This window comes from Parus major, chromosome 5, assembly GCF_001522545.3.
Source record: "Parus major isolate Abel chromosome 5, Parus_major1.1, whole genome shotgun sequence".
NCBI lineage: Eukaryota > Metazoa > Chordata > Aves > Passeriformes > Paridae > Parus > Parus major.
In genome coordinates this window covers 22,780,785-22,790,876 of record NC_031774.1, presented here as the reverse complement: position 1 = coordinate 22,790,876, position 10,092 = coordinate 22,780,785, and positions in this window count along the sequence as shown.

Here is a 10,092-nt window from a genome sequence, read left to right as displayed (position 1 = left end):
CAAAGAGAAAAACAATTAAACAGAAAAAAGTTTTAAAGTGCAATCAGAGCATTTCTATTCTGCATTTTTTCCAGTTGGTGATAAGCTTGACTGTCTCTCTCCCCCACCCATGCAAACACTGAGCTTTGTTTCTGTAGATCACAAATGGCATGATTTTGCATTTCTGCCTGTTGCGTTGGGTGAAGTTGAGCAGTGGGGCTTTGCAGAGTGGGACAGCTGGGTGAAATGTTTCTTGCTCTCTTGATTCTTTCTTTCTCTTTCAAAGTGAGTTGTACTAATCCTTGTGGGAAGGAAGAAGATGGTGGTTTTGCACAAACATTCTCAGCAACTATTTTTTACTTTGGCAATCTTGGAATTTCCCTGAAGGCTTTTGTTCCTTGCAAGTTCTCTGATACGTTTTTTTCCTTCAGTTTATTTCCTAAGTCTCTGAGCCCCAACCAAATTTGGCCGCTGTCTTCCACTAATATAGTGGAAAACTAACCTTTGACCCATCCGGACCCCTAGGAACACCAGGACTGTAATAAACTACAAAAAGACGTGGAAGTATGGCTGCTGCTTGCCTCTGGTAGGTGGATTTTATCAGAAAAGGTAGTGCTGATTTGTATCACTCAGCCACACTAAGGTTATACAAAGAGCAGCAAAGCCCCAGGAGCTTAACAGTCGGTCTGCTCTTAACCTCAGGCCTTTATCTCTCACAGCCAGCTTCCTTCCCACACCACAAGCACCACGTGTTATTTTACACTGAGGCAATACTCAGCAACTGGGGTCTATCTGCCCAAAGAATGGAACGGGAAAAGGGGGATGACATGAACATAAGATGGGTGGGCAGCACAAGGACTAACAATCATGGAGCAATATTCTCACAAACCAGTGCCAATCTACTCCCTGCCACAGTGTGTGAGCTTTGGAGTGCTCAGGAGGGGCATTTCATCACTCGTTTCTTCTTTGTCCCAAGGTGTTGTCTTTACCTCTGGGTGATGAGAAATAAATTTGACTAACAACTGCTGAATGAGGTGAGAGAAAGCTGAAGGAATCAGAGGGTGGTAGCACCTGCTCCAGTGTGCCGGAAGGCACGCATTACTAAAACCAGTGTCCCCCCCAGTCCCAGGGGACAATATGTATTGCACCCAGATATCTCTGTGTTACTGGCAGCAGCCCCTCTAAAGTTCCATTACTACACAGTCACATCACTCCACGTATGAATTGAAATTTGTTGAACCCCACAAATAAGTAGGGGAACTTATTTTTTTGCATTCTCTGTAACTTATCTCCATAGGGGGAAGAGAAGTACATATTGGAGTTCAACAGAGTGGGATCCTCTAAAGTCTTTGGCAAGCGATAAATACTGGACTGTGTAAGACTGGAGAGCAAAGAGAAAACAAAGGAAAATCTAAAGCCTGTGGGTAAAGTTTTGTCTGAGTAAGAATGCGTTGGTATTTACTATTTAATCACTAACAAACAGGACATATATATATATATATATGTATATATAGACAGGCTGTTGAGGGTTTCATGATCAATATGTTGCAGGAATCACAACAGTATTTCTTACTCTTCACTTCCCTGATACACAGCATAAAATGATAAACTGTCTATAAAGATGAGGTCGGGAGGCAAAAAAATCTAAACCACCAGAGACAGCTGCACAGATCAGCAGCTGTGACACACACAGGAAATTTGGATGGAAAGAACCATTAGTGCATTGAGACCATCTCCTTGTCTGTTAGCAGGGCCAGCCCCCTCTTAGCAGACTTTGAAAAAGCAGCTCCTTTATGACAGATGTGGGTGGCTTTAAGATTTTATGCTTCTTAAATATTGTCTCAGGCAAAAGGCCTTTACAGATATCAGTCTCTACTCACCTTTTCTAATTTGAACTTGCATCCATCCTGCAACAGAAACAGGCCTATACTTTGTATTTGAATGACTTGTCAAGCAACCATTTTGTTCAGTGTTATCCAGGTAATGACTGTTCCTATGTTGCTCCACAGCTGTTTCAATTGCATAACAAAACCCATTCTAGGATAGGCAAATGATGTCTAGGAACAGCTGTTTTGCAGCCATTTCATTGTGTGATGGATGCATGTCTTAATTGTTAAAGGAAATAAATAGCAGGCAACACTCTACATGTCTCTTGGCCAAAATGCACATCTCGCATGAAGCCTCAAATACTACAGTTTTGCTTTGTAGACCATCTGCTTAATCTCTCAGTCCCTTAGGAATGGAGAGTATTAAACAGTTGATAAACAAAAGCTCACATTTTAGAGACTGTTACAAGTCTGTACTTGGGCCATCCTGATGAGCATGAGCTCATAATATGCCTGATTTCAAATTAATTCTGGGGAAAAAATCCAAAGTAAATGTTGCATGCATAACTGGATAAAATTCATGGCAACTTAGAGGGGAAGAATAGTCAATCCAAATGTAAAACCTTTTATTTTACCCTATTATAATTTACCAAAGATAAACAGTGGAAGTTTTTTGAAGAGCGGCAGCTGGAAAACAACTAATTGCACTGGCAAAATCAGAGGTCTGAAGACTCATGTGGTTCTTAAGCCTGTTCTGTCATCTTCTCCATATTGTCAGACATAGAAACCATGTGTTTTCTTTCAAAGGCCCACAGCAAAGCATGTGAAAAACAAAGAGCTATAAATAACTCCTCCCCAACATGAAAGGTGACTAATCTGCTGCTTCCAATAATATCACTCTTCAAACCCCTAAAATTTTCCTTTGTCTTTACCTGTCTTTATATTAAAGCCAGGTGATGTGGCCATCACTGTGCTCTTTCCCTGGCCACCTCTCCTACTACCTTTGGTGTTCTCTTTCAGTCTTCAAATACTTGCAGAAATGTCACTTTAGCTAACAGTAACCTCAGAATTACATTTGTGGAAAAGCAGATTTCATGAAAGAAAATGGAATAGCAAATGCTGGTATAGGATAACATGCTCTACTGTTTAGGGCCTGGCTTGTAATCTAGGATATTGAATTAATTTGCTGACTTCTTGATTCATTAGCTGGCCACTTGCACCCACTATGCCTTTATTTTCCCTCTTGGTCATGACAGGCACATGTTTAGTGCTTTATTTGATGTAAGACACTGTGCCTAAAGAAGAATTAAGTGTTTTGAGATCTGTTAATTAAAGAAAAAAAGCAGCAATACCGTAACTTAATGGTATTACCACAATGAAAAGTCAGCTGAAACTGTGCTACAGACCTTAAAATCCATGCAAGTCCAAGAAAAAAAAGTCCAATGAAGGACTTCCTCTCTCTGTCCTTGCTGCCACTCACCCTTTATCAGTTATGGAGGATAAATCACCCATTTGGTCTTGAATCTGCCCTACATTTAATGGAAATACAATGGCAAAAGTGGTGCCAACTTTAGTTAGCATAGGCTAATGATTTTAAAGGGATTTTGGTTCAACAGCCAGTGATATTTCAGCACAGTTCTATACACATTTGGTGGTATAACAGGATGTTTTCTGAACAGAATTGGGATGGATATGTTTGAAACTATGAAATACATAAAGCACATGATAGGGAAGTTTATGCAGAGTTTTATGTTCTGTTTATAACTGGACACTTAGTAATGACTATGCAAGTATTTTTAATTTTGTCCCATTTTAGTGTGTTATGAGCCAAACAATGGCAGCTGAATTGAGCAAGAAAGATTTCATTTGTTGTTAAAAAGAAATTTTTCACATGACCTAAGTCATGCAGTAAATATAAGTCAGGAGCATATTTTTTTGATTTATCTTTTTTCTCTTCAGTAAATTCTTCTATAGGTTCTGTTATTCACATTTTGCATTTGATTTCCAACTAGGTTATAATCTATTTTCTTGCACAGGTATAATTTCAGCCAAATTTTGTTCTCACTTACTTCTATAATAATAGCAAAAATAATAATTTTGTAATGCCTTAAAAGTCAATGATTTGTGTTGGCTACATTATGTCATAATTCCAGGCTTATTTGTTATTTTGAATTCATTATGCATTTTGATAATCTTAGAGTGAGTCATAGTTAGTGGGGAAGACTAGTAAATGAAGAACTGAAAATTTTATTGCTTTTCCATATTTTCTTTTTGTATGTACAATACAAAAGTATTTCTGAGAGAGTACAATTTGTCTGTTTGTTAGTTGGCTGGAAAATAAGAATTTGGAAGAGAGCAGCAGAGGAATATGATTCTGCTGAAAGAAATTACAGATTTCTTTTAATTTGTGAATTAAATTCATTAATTTGTGAATTTTCCCAGATTTTTCTAACTGATGTAGTTTTAAATTGAATTTCTGCAAGCGACCGATAGGTATTTTATTCTGGTAAATTTTTTATACAGTAGAAGTCTGGAAGTTTCCCCTGGATACTTTGACAAATCTACATAGGGCCTATGTATTAGTTTAAAGCAGGAAAGTTAAATCTCACTGGGTTATGAAAGTATCACTTTGATAAGTATCTACACATAAAACTTTTAAATGCTTATGATTTTATACACAAAAAATTTTGATCATTGTAAAGTTTTGCTAATGAGCTCTTCCTTTCCTTGTGTTTTGCCAGGCCTCTCAGACTTCCCCTTTGACATAATTTACTCTTGTTCCCTGTGTGTTTCTAATGTTTTCATAACTTGTCTCTGGTCATCAGTGTCTCCTTCTGCCTTTTTCTTGTCTTTTTTTATGTCCTTCTTGTGTCTTTCTATGATGTCTAAAGCTAGCAATTCATCCTGTTCCTTGCATCTCTTTCCAGACACAGAATTGTTTTCTCTCCTCAGCACCATGCTTTGTTGGGAACTCCATTACAGTGATGAAAAGGCAAACCATAGTTCAGCTCCATCTACAGGTTTGTGAAAAAGCCTGTTGCAGCTAAGCACCCTAACAAAATATCTTTTGTAGTCCAAATAAGTCCTCTCTTTGGGAGGTCAACTTTTCAAATGTGCAGTGGCTGATTTGCAAAACTCCCTTGGGTCTCTGGCCTTCTAGGCAAATCTCTTAGAAACTGGTACCAAATGGCTTTGCATGGTGGGCTGTCCAGAGAGTGTCTGCTCAGCAAGGATATCTTTTCACAGGCCAGAATCAAATCTTGGTTGTGTCTGTACATGGATTTTATTTGACCCCAAAGAAGGAGAACTCAGAGTGCTTTATGTCAAGTGCCAGTGCAGGAGGAGCTAGGACAAAAATCAGTGACTCCATTTTGACACAGGCAGGAAACAATGAGAGGGAGGGGACCTTGTTTCTACAACATAAATAACATTTTTGTGACTCCCCTATCATGATTCAGCAGCTCTGATGTCAATTTACAGTAACAAAGGAGATGGGAGATGGTCTATGTGGGAAGGAGTGTCGACAAAAGCATCTTGTACAACTTCCTCTGGGCTCCTCAGCTGTGTTATCAGGGGTGGGCAGCTGTGTAGGACAAGCCCAGCATTAGGGGAGCAAAGCCCCAGACTGCTGAGAAGAGGCCTGTGGTAATAGCAAGAAATGAGGGTGGTAGATAAGCTTTCAAACTCAGGATCTGTGATCTTTGTGGGGCCACTGGCTCTGCCAACCAGAAGATGTATTTCCACAGTGTAAGTAAATGCCTCACCTGGGAAAAAACAGTGTTCAGAGCATAGCCATTTCTGATAGTGCAAAATTTGTGACACTCAGAAACATGTGATGAACCTAAAAATGTCATGGCTGATTAAAACATTTGCAGAACCTTGCAATATTACTTGGGGGTTCTTATTTTTGTGTTCAGATTGTTTTCAATTTTGTCTGTTTCATGTTTCAAAATTTTTCAAGCTGCCTAATTAAAAACTTCTGAAACAAAGAGAGACTGTGATTCCACGGGACCTCTTGCTGTGCCAAGAGTTTTGGCCTCTGAGATGAAATACAAAACACTTAATATGAAGTTGTGGGGTGAAAAGGAATTTGGCAGTACTGTGTCTCACAACTTTTCTCAGCTGTCTTTATCACTATTGTATCTGATACTACCTCTGTCCAACTAAGATCAGTTTTACAGACCTAATCTTTGAGATACTATTCCTGCATCCCAATTTCCTACACTAAGGCTTAGAGTTGGACTCTATACAATCTTTCTTGCCCCAAGCTGCTTCTTTCCTTCTTCTACTAGACCTGTTGACTCTCTGCTAAATTTACTCATGCTGGCGCATTTCTATCCTTGATCATAGCACCAGGAAACCATCGCTGTGTACTGGACTGCACATCTTGATGTTGCATGTGAATTTTCTATTTAACCAAAACATCAAGTTTCCTCAGATTACTGGTAACATGCTCTTGTGAATGTTAGTTGTAATTCAGTGACAATTCCCTCTGCTATTCTTCTGAATTCTTCTCCATAATGTCTGCCACTAAGTTTCAGTCTTGCCTGTGACACTCCCACTATTACTCCAGTCCTGGGCTTCTGTGTCAACTAGAAAAGAAAAAAAAAGGGCTTCCCCCACCTACTTGGAGTACCTCAGATGAACTTAGCTATCAATTGCACTTTTTCTAGTGCAATAGCTTTATACAACTTCTGTCACCTTAGACAAACAGAAATGGAAAAACCCTGATCTCAGAGTTTTCTTCCGTCTTTGAGAACTTATTTCATAATGCAGGATGCCAGACTGAAACACAGCAGGAGATGTCCTCCGTGGCCTTTTTACAGAGCTATTTGTATCAACCTACTGAGTAGCTCTGTGTTTTACCCAAACAGACATGGCATAGATTCATCAAGACTCTGGAAGCAGACTGTAAACCTCTGACCTATACGCTGTTGTGACTTCCTCATTAAAAGAAAACTGGACTAGGCTGCAATAACTGCACTTAAAGTTTGCATGGTCAAGGCTAATAATGGATCCTCTTGAATTTAAGAAGCTGGAAAATTTAATTTTGTCTCTGCTGGCTTGAGGTAGGCATTGTTCGGAACCATAGCAGTAGCTTCAGAGAGTGCTTTTGCACTCCATCAACCTCTTCATTACAGAGGCCTCATATTTAAACTTCCTTTCTCTTCACACCATGCCTTACAACTACTACTCTTACAGCTCTGCCAAGTGATGGCTCCTCCACTTACAGGGTTGGTAGCTCTGTACAGTGTGAAGCCTACAGTAATCAAGGTGAGTGACAACACAGGTCTCACTACTCTCAGTAGATGAGAGTGTGAATCTTGGCACCAGTATTCAGAATATGGCCCTCACTAGGGAGGGATGTAGATCTCACTCTCTGCAGAGAATGGAAGTGGGAATGCTGGTTATGAAGTATATGTATGCCTGCAGCACTGATACTGAAACATACATACAGAACTGCAGCCTGTCCTCTGCCAGTTGAAGGGCAGGAACCAGAGACTTCTCTGCCCTAGAGACACAAAGTTGTGCTAGGTTATAGAAATCAGGTTTTTCATTACTGAGCACTGAAAAACATAAGGAAAGCTTCTTTTGTGGTCAGAAGCCAGCATTAACTACATTTAGATCTAAGACTAAGACAATTGTGTATCAAACACAAAACACAGAGCCAGCTTGGTAGGGTAGTATTGTGACCTCGCTATTTAAGTCTGAAATTCCAGTGAGGAACAAACACATGCTGGTCTTCTGCTAGAGGTTTAGATTCTGCTAGACCTTCCAGCACTATTTGTTTTTCATGATTGCACAGATTTCCCTTCCATGTCTTGCTTACACTTGTTAAGATGAGGTAAATCAGCATGATTCTCCATTCTAACCTTCATAAATCCTCTATTGTTTATCTGCCACATTTTTCTCATCTGCCACATTTTTCTCATCTGCCACATTTCACTCATCTGCCCTAACTTGCTCTCCAGCTTTCTCTTTCCCAGACTAGGCCCATCGTTTTTCTTCCTCCAGAATGACACTGAATTCTGCTCAGACTAAACAGCACTGACCAGGCAGTTCCATTATTCCTTACAAACACTAGTAAAGTGCTAGTCAGACTGAGCTCACAGCTGGAAGTTGTGTGTCTTTGCATGGAGTAAAGGCATAAAAGGAGTCACTGGGGATAGTGGACAAACTTGAGATGCACACAGAGTTAATGTCTGATAGAAATACTGAGCTTTACATCTGAAAACCCAAATTCAAAAATAATATGATGAGTAAGACTAAAATTCCCTGTTCTGAGCTTCCATGGGGGCAGCTCCCCTCCCCACCCCCCTTCAGTGCTCTGCAGTCACTTCTCCTTTTCTGGCGTGCCTTGCAGAAATGTCTCCTGGGATGAGTCAGAGCAGGACTTCCAGGCAACAGTGTTACTGCCTTTGGCCCCACCAAACAGGGGGCAAAAATGCCTCTTCTGGGTCCTCACGGCTCCTTTCACATACTTTGATGGCTCCCTTTGATTCACTTGCCCCTTGATACTGTTTTTTTCGGAATCAGAGGATCATAGAAAACATGAGGTTAGCAAGGATCTCTGAGAGGTCATTTCGTCCAGTCTCCTGCTCGAAGCTTCACAGTCTGTTTGCTCAAGGTCAGGGCCAGCTGAACTGATGAAAATCTCCAAGAGATACCACAGGAACCTTGGACATCTCTTCCAGTGCCTGATCACCTTTATTGGGAAATTTAAAAATCTTTCTGCACTGTCTACATTCATGGTCTGCCCCTGTTTCTCAGCTTGCCCGTGCCCTCTGTCAGTGCTTCACATCGAGTCCTCCACATGGAGGCCTTCCAGAGGTGTTTTGATGTGATCTCTCCAGAGATTTTGCTGGGGCTCTGGTACCTTTTCTGGGCAGCAAGTGCAGTTTCAGGGCACGGCTCATGCCCCGCCCTTTTACAAAAGTGAGCTCGCTGTAACACAAGAAAAAGTATGAAATAGTATGTTTTAGAAAGTCCTGGGAATAGAGTACAGAGAACACTAATAGTTGCGAGGAGGCATTAATTTACTAAAACTCTGAGCCCTTTATTAGCAAGTTTTGTGGTGCAAATTCAGCTGCCAGTTTTCTGGGGAAGACCAGAAGCCCTGCGGTGGCCAGGGAGCAGGGCCCCCGTCCTTCAGCCAGAGCAGCAGCTTGCCAGGTTTTTTGAGACACTCGAGGCTATGTCCAGCTAAAGGAAAGCCTCCCACGGCTCCTGAGTTACCGGGGGAAGGTGACACCACCGCTGAGCTCGGGTTGTCCGCGTTCTGCCAGCCCAACACGACGCGTTCGAGGGGACAGGCCGGGGGCGGCCTCACGCCTCACGCCCACCCGGGCACTGCCGGGGCCGGACCCCGCCCAGCCTCCAACTGCGGCGCCAGGCAGGTGCCATGAGCTCCCCGCCGCGTTCCGCTGCCGCACACGGGCCTAGCTGCCCGTGTCCGACACACGGGCTCTCAGCCACCAGGCCACACCCGCTTCCCTGCGGGCGGGATTCCCCGTTCCCCCCCGAGGACGCTCCGGGCCCGGCCGCGGCTCCCGGCGGCGCCGTTCGGCGGGCGGGCAGCGCCGCCGCGCGGGAACCCCGCGCCACTGCAGCCCCGTGCCCGGAGCGCTCCCGGGCCGGGCATGCAGCCCGCGCCGCTCGGCCACCGGCCGCCACAGCCACAGTAACTGATTTCCTTCTGTAGTTATTAACGTTAGGGGGCTTTTCCCAGCCGAAATATTGTAAACGGATTTTTCATATGGGTGACCCAGCCAATAATATACTCCTTTATCAATTGAAATAGAACTTTAAAAGATAACAACAACAACAACAACAACAACAATATAATATGCATAATAATGTAGCATTTGTCATTAATTGACTAATACTTTTGAGGGACTTGATTTTTCAATGTATGTACCGTGCTCCACTGCAATCTCTTGCCTTTTGTGGATGCACAGCACGCCAGCTTTTGGGGGCTGTGCATCAGGTGTATCCCATATCTCTGCCCTCATGGGTGCCACTGAACTAGAATGGGTTTACTTTTTTTGTTTTTAACTCTCCTCTGGAAAGCTCCTTCAGTTCCATCATTGTCCCACTCCTGTGAGATCGATAGAAGACCACAAAGGTTGTAAATAAGGGTGAGCATTGGAGGCACTCAGGTAAGGAGATTAGGGAGGCAAGAGCATCAGTTACAAGTCAAAGAGAGCTGAATACATAGTGACTGTTTTGCCAGTCTACCTTTAAAAGTGATCAGTTTTTTAAGCCTCAGCTGGGAAAATAATTCAGT